This window comes from Orcinus orca, chromosome 1 (genome assembly GCF_937001465.1).
Source record: "Orcinus orca chromosome 1, mOrcOrc1.1, whole genome shotgun sequence".
NCBI classification, from domain to species: domain Eukaryota; kingdom Metazoa; phylum Chordata; class Mammalia; order Artiodactyla; family Delphinidae; genus Orcinus; species Orcinus orca.
The window spans coordinates 164521682-164534463 of NC_064559.1; the positions used below are offsets into that span (position 1 = coordinate 164521682).

The following is a 12782-nucleotide window of genomic DNA, read 5'->3' on the forward strand; positions in this document are numbered from 1 at the left end:
TCCTGTAACACCTACTGTTTAGAAATCTCTCTTTTTTATCTGTTTTCTTCTCTCTTTTAAAAAATGAAATTGATTCCCAGTGTGGTCACTGAATATGCTTTTGGAAACCTCCACTGTCCGGGATGGTGTTTATTCTCCTTGGCCTCTTGGTCCCTTCTCCCTTTTGCTTCTCTAACAAATGACTACATCGATCGTGCTCTGAATAGCGCTTGCCTTTGGTTTCTTGAAAGCTGAAACGGTAGAGATGTTTCTGTACAAAGGGGAATGATGTGAGGAGCCCTGCATATGTCAGCTGTTGGAGACCTTCTCCTGCAGGAGCATTCAGAGGAAAGATGGGGAGATTTTAGCCTGCAAGAAGTAACTCTGCAAGGCTCCACCGGGAAGCCAGGCAGGTACCTTCATGCCCCAGGAGGCATCTGGTGTGGGGCAGCTGTGCCCAGACTCAGGCGTGAAATGCATTACAAGTCATTAATAATAAAGTACAAACAGTTGCCAATTATGTACTTGTTAAAAGAACAGTTAGATTGGATATAGGGTTGTTCCCGTCATTAACTCGCATGATACTTAATTCCTTCATTTCTCAACGAGAGAAAAAAGGGGATGGAGTTACAACTAGCCTGGACGTAATTGAACATCATTATATTTACACCTATGAGAATGGGTCGAATATGTGAATGTCTTGTGTCTCGTGGGTCTATTGAAAACCAAAATGTGTGCACCTGGGCTGTGGTGGAGTAAGTCCAGATTCCTTAGTGTTGCGTAAAAAGTCCTAGCCTGCGTCGCCCTGTCCAGCTGTATCTCTGCCGGTTCTTTATTCAGATTCTGGGTGCCAGGCATGCTGACCACCAAGCCGAGGAGGCTTGGCCCCATCTGGACTGTGTCACCTGAAGCTCATGCTGCCCCCATCACCGTCCCGCCCCACCCCGCTCTCACACAGGGCTCGGCTCAGTTGTGCCTTCCCCACAGCTCGGTCCCAGGGACCTTATCTGACTTCCACTGCCCCTGTATTTCCCTCCATCACAACACTTCAGGCTTTTATGCTATTCACTACATTGACGCTCCTTTGGATAAAACCAGAACTTTGTATCCCTAGTGGCAGAATTTATTCATGTATTTGGAAGGAGGCGAAAGGGAGGGAGGAAGGAAAGAAAGAAAGAAAGACAGAAAGATGAAGGACAGGTAAGCTGAAGAGTCATGTGTACTTGGGCCCCATTCAGAGCTCTTCTGTGCCATCTCAGGCAAATCTCTTCAACTCGTGACCCTTTGTTTCTTCAGCTGGAGGAAAAAGGTGTAATAATAAGAATAATACTTTCCTCACTGAATTATTACAAGGATTAATGAGAAAACATATGTAAAGGGCCTAACAGTGTCTGGCTCTTGGAAAGCAAGAAATAAATGCTAGTTTCCTGCCAAGTGTTCACTTTGGGCAAAGAAAAATAAAAAGGAATTCACGTGAAAGGAACTGGGAAAAATAATCTATAAAAGCAAAAAGAAAATCAAATTTTAACTACTGCCCGTTTTAGGGTAAGGCATTTTTTTTTTCTTTTTTTTTTTTTTTTTTGCGGTACGCGGGCCTCTCACCGCTGTGGCCTCTCCCGCTGCGGAGCACAGGCTCCGGATGCGCAGGCTCAGTAGCCATGGCCCACGGGCCCAGCCGCTCCGCGGCACGCGGGATCCTCCGGGACCGGGGCACGAACCCGCGTCCCCTGCATCGGCAGGCGGACTCCCAACCACTGCGCCACCAGGGAAGCCCGGGTAAGGCATTTTTATCCTTTAAATATGAGGCAGAGGGTAATGTTGCAGATAGGAGACGTTATCTTGGGGCATTTTGTGGCAGAAAAGGAAAAGATGTGTATTTTTTTTTTGTTTATCTTTTTCTGAGAACATTTACCACGAATGATGTCTCAAGGCCAAAGTAGGCAGGGTGTGAGTCTACTGAGAGCACAGATTAAGTATCCTCATGTTTCATCCTCCAAGGTCTTACCTCACACTTACTATCTCAGAAGGGAAGGATGTGGAGGTTAGGATTTCTGTAAATTGTGGATTCAAGCCCCATGTGGGCCAGACAGTCTGATTCCAGAGTGTCATGGTTTTGTGAAAATATCACTTGATTTGGGAAGAAGAAACGTCTCTGTTGTTACTGATCAGGTGACCTTGGACAGTCTGATTCCAGACCATCATGGTTTTGTGAAAATATCACTAGATTTGGGAAGAAGAAACGTCTCTGTTATTACTAATCAGATGACGTTGGACATGTAACTTCTCTAAACTTCCCTTTCCTTGGTTGTACAATGGATATACTACTAATAGTATCTGTTATCAAGAGGTTGCTAAAAGGATCACATATGATGATGGATACGCAGTCTTTTGTGAAATCTGTGTGTTGTACCAAAGTCAATCATGGTTATGGTTGCTACCATCCAGGTCCACAATTCAGGCCTCACCCCACCTAACCCTCTTAGGAATTTTTCTCTTAGATCTCAGGATGAAACAGTGCAGTTGAATGTCTGATTTACAGCTCAGAGCACACAGTCTACCATTGCTATTCCACTAGTGTCCTTGAGAAGATCCTCCTGGTTTTACGGAAGGATTATAGCAACATGACCACAGCATGACCCATCAAAGGACTTTTGGACCTGAGGAGACCACCATGTCATAGCTGCAACGGCACGCTTTCCAGTGCTTTGGTAACCTGGAAAACAGAGGCGACTATTACTGACAGCCTTAAGCCAGGGCTCGTCCAGATAAACCTGGAGCACTTGTTCCCTAGCATTTATGTGCAGCAGCCATTCTAGACCCTGTGAAATCTTTTCTCAAGAAGCTGATAGTATGGTGCATTATTTAGCTATGTTTGTATAATGAATCGCCACAAACGTAGCAGCTTGAAACAACATACATTTATGATCTCACAGTTTCTAAGAGTCAGAAGTCTGGGCTTAGTCTGGCAGGGTCTTGTTCTCAGGGTCTCACGAGGCTACATGGTGTTGTCTGGGCTGTGTTCCTTCCTGGAGCTTGGATTTCTCTTCCAGGCTCATGTGGTTGTTAGCAGAATTCAGTCCCTGTGGTTGTAGGACTGAGGTGCCCGTTTCCTTGCTGACGGCCATCCAGGGGTTGCACTCAGCTCATCAGGTCCATGCAGTTTCCTCCCATGTGGACCCCTCACAACATGGCACTTCCATCTTTAAGGCCAGCAGGAGAATCTCTCTCTCTCTCTCTCCAGTCTACCAAAGTAGCGTCTTATAGAATTCCTGTAATCACGGGAGTGGGAGACCACCCCATCACTGTTGCCATATTCTGTTGACAAGAAGCAAGTGACAGGATCTGCCAGCATTCGAAAGGGAGGAAACTATACAGAGGCATGGGTTATTGAGCAGTCACCTTATGGTGGATCGGTCACATGTGGTATTGGGTAGGGACTCTAAATAAAGAGATTTTAAAGCACCGATTTACCTATTCTGAACTGGTCTAATTTGAAGTGAGAAAAATAACAATTTTGTGCATTTTTTTTTAAAAAGCCATATTGATTGGATTTAAAGGCTATCTTTTATTTTGAGACAAACCTTCTACATTTTAGTGTTTAAATGCCTTTCTTTTATGAAACAACAGTCATGGTAGATATATTTTCAAACATGTTCTTGGTGGGTAAGATATAAAGATAGCAACCCTAAAATGGTTCTTGTGCGTTTGCTTATTCATTTATTAGAAATTTCACTAATCTATAAAAGTCCAAAACCCTGGAATTCCTAGTTTAACGTATTAGCTCCCAGTTACTGCCACTCTCTGGGCCTAGACTGTCTTATATCAATGTAATAGAAAAAAAGAAAGTTTAATATGATTCACTTAGGTTATTTACAGGCTAAGAATGGTTTTGTCAATGTCTTTCCCCAGCAAAGCTTTACCTTTACCCTGGATAATTCCAGGTCAGAGCAGGACACTGATCTGGCTCTGTGAAACCCTCACCCACACCTGTGCTGCCATCACCCTAAGGAAGAGGAATGGGGGCTAAAGCCCCAGCGTATTTTGTCTCAGCCAGAGCTGCTGTGTCAAAGCAGCTCTTCCTCTTCTGCCGTCTACTCTCTTACCCAGCTCTCTTCACAACACTCAGTTACTTTGTTTTCCTGTCATTGTGAACACAGAGCAGACTGTACAAGGTGCTAAAATGTGGGTTATGGGAGCAAAAAAGAAGGAAAAGATAATTTTGCCCAGAATAGTAAACAAAGAAGATTACTGACAGGAAATACTGTTTGAGCTGTTTCCTATGAAATGGGTAAGATTTTAAGAGGCAGATGTAGTGAAGATATTGTAGGTAGATAAAGGCTTTTAAACCATAGCACACAAAACCAGGGAATGCTTTTTCTCTCCTCAGTGCCTTTGCACATGCTGTGTCTTCCGCCTTCAGTGCCTTTCCCCAACCTTGTCCCATTGGTGAATACATAATTGACTTTCACAACACAGCTCAGACAGCTCTTTGAGAACTCCTCCTCTGCTTTCCTGTAGCATGGTATGGGGCTGTGTTAGGGTACTTGTGACTCTTCTGTAATTATCTGTCTCCTCTAGACTGTGAGCTCCTAGAGGCCAAGTATTATTATTCCTGTTACATCCCAAATGCCTCTCAGTGTGTGACACCTGTACCCATGTTTGGATGAATGAATAATGAATGAATGGTGATTCGGCCAAGGCAACATGAATGTGAGCTATATAAGGAGGGTTAGCTGGCTATCAGGGGGGATTAGTAGATGGGATCAGATCTTGGAAGAGTTTGCATGCAAATGCAATCATTTATTCCTCAGATTGGGGGGTCGCTGTCCCTAAACAAGGCAGTGACACCATCAGAACCATGACTTAGGATGAATCATTTTATCAGGAAGATAAAAAATGACTACCAGCCTGCTTCTTCCATGGCTGTGATTGCATGAACCTGGAAGTTTGCCAGATATCTTCTGAGCTGTTTTTCTGTGATATTGCTCCATGTTTCCGGCCTGTTTGTGTCTCGGTGCTCTGCTTCTGTGTTTTCCAATCGTTTCGTCATGTTTTCTTTTTGGATTCCTACAGCTAAGGGATATGGTGACATAAATTGGAGTTAACGCCATGTCGTTTCTGAACCAGTAGGGAAGTGTAACTCAGGGCCTGTGTATCCACTGCCGATGGAGAGCCCGGGTTTGCCTGGTCCACTGTAGCAGGCTGACCTTCCCATAGGCCTCAGGAGGTTGACCAAGCGGTACTAGAGTTAAAGTCAATTTCCTTCATGCACTTCAGTGTAGAACCTAAAGCACATCGTTTTTAACTTAAATATTCTTATCTTAGAGGAGGTGTAAGAAGTCCATTAAGATACTAGGTCATTTAAGTATTGTGAAGGAAGTAAGAGGTATTTAGGGAGGCAGTTAAAAGTGAGGCACTCCTTTATGAAGGCTAGTTTCTTTTCTTAGGCGGTCTTCCAGTATGAATTATCTGTTTCAGCCTGAGAAGTCCCATTTTATAGTCCATGAAGCAGAGGCAGCTCTCCCGCAACAAGACCTAAAGGCTCCGCTGGTGGTGGAGTGAGAATTTCACCATAATAGGAAGACATGAAAGCCCGAGAAGGCCCAGGAAGTATCTATTGAATGAATGAGTGGATGAAATATACACAGCCTGAATTTCTACTGGAGCCTCTTTAGTGAGGAAATCAAAAGAGAAACCAGCTTTAGAAGAAAGAAAATCTGAATAGAAACCCCAGTCCCTGCCATTTGTCAAGTACTCTGGGTCCAAACCCTTTCTGAATCCCCGTTTTCTCATACGTAGAGATGAGGATAATAGAATATTTTGCAAGGTTACCTTGTAAGAAAATATATATAAAAATATCTTGTCAACGATGAAGTGGTATATTAATAAAAGGGATGAGTATAAATATAGTCTCTGTATCTTATTATCTTGCACTTTATTATAGGTATTTCTGAGTATGCCTTTTTTTCCCAAGATAGATTGACAACTCCTTGAGGCCAGGTACCTTGGTTGCCTGAATGCATGTTGACAGTTTAATCCAGAGCCAAAATAGGCAATAAAATAAATAAATAAAATAAAATTAATTAATTAATTAATTAAAACATGTTTTACTTACAGGGAAACTATCCGAGGAAATCCAGGCCACATCTGTAACTCTTCACGTTCCGTATAGAGCCTGACATAGTGCCATAGCCTTAATGAATGTTGGTGGAATTGGATTTATATAGAATTATATAAAGGAGTCACTTTACTTGACTTCCTGGTGTGCTCTAGGCACCATGCTGGAGGCTGTACATATATTTAATCCTTGTAGCAATCCCAGAGAGGGAACATTCACTCCACTTTATAGGTGAGGCATCTGAAGGGATCAGGAGGGTAAGTTAACTCTCCAAGGTCACAAAGCTAGTAACCTGAAGAATAAAACCTCAGCCCCTGTATTAGATTTTTAAAGGTCATTGTTCATTCCTAGCTTCTCCTTTAAGTGGTCACATCTCCCCATGCAAACAGCAGTGGGAATGTGTAAAATGCTAAGAATAATGAAATTTATTCTGGTTAGTTCCTTTTCATCTACCAACTGTGGTCTGACTTACGGCTCTCCGGTTAGTTTGGCCTTGCACTGCAGATCCTAGAGGGGTCTCCCGTGGAGCCCTTTGTGGACATGCTGATCACAGGTGTTTCCCTGCCACTCACCCTTTTCACACACAGTTACTAGTCTGGACTTGGCCTGGGCTGGTCCAAAAAGGGACTTTCTGAAACCCCTGGACATTCCCCAGCACCAGTCTGAATTTGTGCAGAAGGAAGAAAGTAGGTGTGGGTCTGCCTAGGTTTAGCTGGGGAGGAATACGCTTGATGGAAGGAGGCAAGTTTTTACTTTCAGTGATCCCTGTGTTTCCATTAGGAGCACGATGACCTTCTCAGAAAGGTTATAGAATCATTATTAGAGATCGTCAGAGCTGAGTAGACACTGGATTAATGGGGATTTGGTAGGTTTCTATAAAAGGTGCTTGAACACAAAATTCGTGGGCCAACACAAAGACATTTTTTCAAACCTCAAAGACTATGTGCCCAGCAAGTTTCTGGCTTCAGGAAGCTAATATCAGACCTAATTCACGGTGCGGAGTTTTCAGGCGAAGCTATCAAGGGCAGGGCTGGCATTCCAGGCTGGTGCATTTATTTCCTCTTCTTCCACAGTCGCAGTACAGTTGGTTTGTTCTAGCAAGTCCTCCTGGGAACAAATGTTTTCTGCTTTTATTAAGTTTCTACTTGCAGATTCTTCCCGAATGCTTTTAGTCTCCATCTGATTTGGAAAACTGCTTTGTCCCTTACATGTTTCACGTCAATCTAATGGCGTGCATCCATCACGGCATTGGAAGCTGTGAGATCACAGCTCAGGATCAAACCCCAACTCTGATAGTCTCCGGGGGATAACTGGACCTTCACAGGCTCAACTGGAGTATGAGAGAGATTGTTACTGGGTCCCGGGAGGTCAGCACTACGCAGGTGGTAGTTTAGTTTATTGTCCCCCAGTCTGGAGTCCTGCGTGGCCCTTGATGTCAGATCTCACACATCCTCAAATAACTTTCACTCTGTGTTTTGTTTCATTTTGTTTTTCTAATCTGAAACAGAAACCGCGCCCCCTTCCTCTAAAGCTGGGTAAGCCAACAGCAATGTCGAGTTTCTTTGCTTTGTATTGGAACTCATTGCGACCATACTGGAAGGCTCTTGGTTACACTGGAGAAGAAAACTGGCAAAAGAAATGATGACTTCATAACTGGGGGTTGACAGACAAAACCTGTCCTCTGTGAGGCTGTTTATGATCCCCCTCAAGCCAAAGGATAATCGCATGCTCTGTCCTTGGTGACCCCGTTATACTTTGTACCCCTCTGCGTTACCTTTTTGTGCATCCGTTTCTCCACTTTGCGGTAACTTCTGAGGGCAGGGACTGTCTTACTCATCTCTAAGCCCCCAGTGACTAGCACAGGGCTTGCCTGTAGTACACACTCAATGATGCTGGAAGTTTATAGAGAAAGAGGACCAAAGAGAAAAGGTGGTGGGGGGATGGGGAGAAAGCACTTGGAAGAGGAGGTGAATTAACAAGTGTAATAGTCTGGGTTCTGCAGAGAAACCAAACCAATAGGATATAGACATATGGAAATATATGTATATATTTGTGGGTGTGTATATATATATATATATATATATATATATATATATATATCTCATACCTGTATATGTAAATCATTATGAATATATAATAAGAGATGTATAAAGAATTAGCTCACATGACCATGGAGGCTGTGACATCTCATGATCTGCCATCTGCGAGCTGAAGGCCCAGGAAAGCTGGTGGTATAGTTCCAGTCTGGTCCTAAGGCCTGGGAACCAGGAGCCCTGATGGTGTAAGTCTCAGTCCAGGCACCGAAGAAGACGGATCTTCCAGCTCAACCAGTCAGGCAGAGAGCGAATTCTCTGTTCCTCTACCTTTTTGTTCTATTTGGGCTCTCAGTGGATGGAGGGATGCCTACTCATGTTAGGGAGGGCGGTTGGCTTTACTTGTCTACTGACACAAATGCTAATCTCTTCCAGAAATATCCTTCCAGACACACCGAGAAATAATGTTTAACCAGACAGCTGGGCACCTCATGGCCCAGGCAAATTGACACATAAAATTAACTATCCCAACAACCAAAGAAAGAAAAAATGGTGCAGTATTGAAAAGGTCCCTAGGTTAGGCAAATCACCTCATTTTATAGGTAAAGCAACAGGGTCTGAAAGAGGTCACCGGCCTGTAACATAATGCAACACAAGCTTTGTTCTGCACTTTTAGTACTTTCTGCTTCCTCTCGAATTCTTTCCCCAGGGAGAGAAAGGAGGAAGATGTGACAAACTTCCTTTTGGCTTCTGGGTGGAGCCTGCGTGTTGTGTGATGGTAGACTCAGGTGAATTCTAGGAGAAGTGTTGTCTTTCTCGTCCTCTTTTTGAGTCTGCCCAGGGCCCAGAGGTCAGGACCCTGCCCCCCTGCCTGGCCTCTAGATCTGCACTGTCCAGGACGGGCCATGGAGCACCTGATACGTGGTTAGTCAAAAGTGGGATGTACTGGAAGCACACCCCAGGTTTCACCACCTCGGTACATAACAAAGAGAGAGTGAAATATCTCATTAATGATTTTTACATTGATTACATGTTGAAATGATAACATTTGGGATATATTGGGTTAAATAAAATGTATTAGTAAAATTCCGCCTGTTTCTTTTTACTTTTTTCAGTGTGGTTAGGAGAAAATTTTCAGTTAACGTCTGTAGCGCACATTTGATTTCTTTTGGACCTCACTGCTCTAGATCTTCTATTTTGGGCCCTCGGCAGCACAGTTCGCCCAACACTTGGACTCATCTCCCACCTGCCGCCTCTGCTGCACCCTAGTTCTCCAGGTTGTGGCCAGCTTCTGCCCATCCCTCTTGCTGCCACTGTTCACTGGCCAGACCAGGTCCTCAGAACCTCAGTGCTACCTTTTCTGTAGCTCAGTGTAGGATGGTAGAAACTGAGGTCAGATCCAGCCTTGAGGCCACATTCTGCCACCGATTAGCCACTTAACCTTGGGAAGGTTGATGTACCTTTTTGAATGCTGGATTCCCCTTGTTTAAGATGGGAGTAACAGTATTACCCTGACCATCTCCTAGGGTGTTGTCAAGATAAGAATCAAAAATTAGCCCATATGAATATGCTTTGTAAATAACAAAGTGACATGCGCATGTGATATTACCAGTGATTATATTTTAGTTTTTATATGGTAATCATTGTTGCCATGATCCGACCCCTGCCCCTAACTTCCTGATCTCGGTTCCCCTCACCGAAGTGTGTGGCCATTTGAAAAATAAAAATGTGGAGGCATTCCTCCAGCTCTGTGATTTTATGGCAGGATGCAGGGTGCTGTGACGCAGAGAAGGTGAGTTTGGGAACTCCCAGCTCACTGCTCTGGAACCGCAGCTGGATCTCTCTCTGCGCCCCCTCCACAGAGTGTCTGGAGGGGGTGGTGGTCCTGCTGATGTGAGCACCATAGTCTCTCCAGATGGGGCTGGGGGCAGCTTCGGCCAAGTTGGTGTGTTGTATCATGGCCCTTGAGGTGTGGACCACATTGGGGCCTTCCCTGACCATGGCTGCCATGGGACCAGAGCTCAGGTAGCTGATGAGGGCTGGGTAGCAGGGCTGTCTCTGCAGCTCAGGGTAGTGCCCAGTAAGGATGCCCTCTGGGGCCTGCAGCCCCTTCATCCCCACCAGCAGGAAGCCCAGCCTCTCCAAGTGCCGGATCCCATCCCCAGGGAGCTGCCACTGCCCCCATCTAGCTTCACCACCACCAGGGTCTACTCCTGGATCCAAGAGGGCCCTCCCAAGCTGGGAGCAGGCTTGACCTGGGGCCCCAGGCCAAGGGCTGAGTGTAGTGAGGGGTGTGCCCTGCCCATAGCCAGGGAGAGAGGGATGGAGGCCCACATACATTTTGTTTTTAATTTTTATTGGGGTCTAGTTGATTTACAGTGTTGTGTTAGTTTCAGGTGTACAGCAAAGTGATTCAGTTATACATATACATATACTCCTGTTCAGATTCTTTTCCCATTTAGGTCATTACAGAATATTGAGTAGAGTTCCCTGTGCTATACAGTAGGTCCTTGTTAATTATCTGTTTCATATAGTGGTGTGTATATGTTAATCCCAATCTCCTAATTTATCACTTCCCCCGACGTTTCCCCTTTGGTACCGTAAGTTTGATTTTGAGATCTGTGAGTCTGTTTCTGTTTTGTAAATAAGTTCATTTGTATCATTTTTTATTAGATTCCACATATAAGTAATATCATATGGTATTTGTCTTTCTCTGTCTGACTTCACTTAGTATGATAATCTCTAGGTCCATCTGTGTTGCTGCAAATGGCATTATTCCATTCTTTTTTATGGCTGAGTAGTATTCCATTCTATAGATGCACCCCCTCTTCTTTATCTGTTCCTCTGTCGATGGACATTTTGGTTTATTGGACGTTTCCACAACACTTTGAGATTCATGTTTCTGTAGCCCTAGTTTGCAGATGACTAAAGGGAGACACCCAACAGTTAGGTGATGTCTCCCAGGTTATCCGTCTGTAAAATGGCGAGGAGGATGTGAGTGGGTACCTCTTACTCCTTCCTACGCACCACGTTATATCTGATAAAATGAGAAGAGAAAAATCTTCCTTTATTAAAGAGTTCAGCATAACTCCCACCACTCTTCCCACCACGACCTCTGTATGGAGGTTCCCCTCCAGACTGCCAGTGGGGGCCCACAGCTTTGAGGCAGTGAATCACTTGTGAGGCTCCAGCTCTTTCCTCTAAAAGCTCCCTCACTGAAGAGGCTAAACGAACCCTGAGTGTTTTCGTTGACTTTTCTGATCTTCCAACTCAAGTTAAAAACATCATTTTGCTTTGCTGTCAGTCATTTTCACTTTTGTAAGAATTTTAAAGATGTATAAGCCCCTAAGGTGACAGTCCCAGCCTGATGCTGTCACTCTGAGCTGTGTCATATCGAATTCTGTCACTGAAAAGAAACAAAATGAAATGCGCGCAGGTGTAAAATTCCAGGCCTGCTCCTTCTTATCGATACCAGATTAGAATGGCAGTGTCTAACGTTATGAAATTGATGTGATGAAGATGGATGTTTTCACTTTAATGGGTGGGTAGTAAAATGTACCGTTTGCGTATTTATGCACAGACAGTGAAACCCATTTCATTTCGCCACACTTGTACATTTTAAATATTTACTATTGGTAATTAGACTCGGAGCCTGTTAAAATGTAAATGATCTCTCTTTTGCCCTCTTTCCAAAACCCAATGAAGTTGACTGCAGTCACATGGTGTTTCCATCAAATTTACTGATAAGCCTGTTGGTTTGAGATGCGCTTTTATCTGCGTGTGTATATGGGTGTGTGTGTGTTTAGGTACAGTTTCTTGCAGTGTTTCTCGAAATGCAGATGATTTTTTGAGATGGCAAGTTGATGAATGAGGCCTTTGGTATACTGCTGATGAGACTTAGTGATCTACAACACATGGGGCTCTTAAAACATTTACCAAGAAACTACTATCCCTCAAGCCCCATGCCCCCCTCCAAGCTGGGTATGCTAGCTCCTGCTGCCTTTACCTCCCAGGATGCAGGCTGTGCTGTTTTACTTATTATTTTTGAGTTTTATCTTTATTCAGTGGAACAGTTTATTTTCAAGAGTTTTATGGCAGGAAAATATTAAATGACTGTCCGTTTCAAGTATGGTTTTGGTTATACTTTCGAATTATAGCAATAGACATTATTCCCTAAAATATTAATGGAAATTGAATGTCTTTAAATCACACAGTAATGATGACTAACAACGTGATGCTTATTAATATTAATACTAGTGCTGAGAGCATCTTCCACAGGTCAAGTGTTTAAGCACTGGTTCAGATATTTTTTTCTATCTTCCCATTTAATCTTCACCATAATCCTAGAAGTTAGACATTATCATCTCAGTTTTCTTAATGAGGAAACCAAGGCTTAAAGAGGTTAATTCATTTGGCTAAGGTCACAACATTTGTAAGAAGCTAAACCGAGATTTCAGTTTCGGGCTCTTTAGTCCAAGCTATGCAGCTTTTCTATCATCATATAAAGACCTCTTCCTATAGAATTGTGTTGTGTTTATTTCACAGTAGACCAGGTAGGTTGAGGGAGTACCTGGTGTGTATGAGGGGAAAATGGAGGATGCAGGTGTTGGGACCAGAGGAGAGGAACAATGACAAGCCATTGAATTAAACAA

General features: G+C 43.8%; 1 protein-coding gene and 1 pseudogene across 5 annotated transcripts in view; one reads left to right on the forward strand and one right to left on the reverse strand.

Moving 5' to 3' along the window:
• The window catches only part of DAB1 (DAB adaptor protein 1), a 1168936-nt gene that overhangs the window by 954394 nt on the left and 201760 nt on the right, over positions 1–12782 (forward strand). The window lies entirely within an intron of this gene.
• LOC105748186 (nucleoside diphosphate kinase, mitochondrial-like) lies at positions 9760–10436 on the reverse strand (annotated as a pseudogene).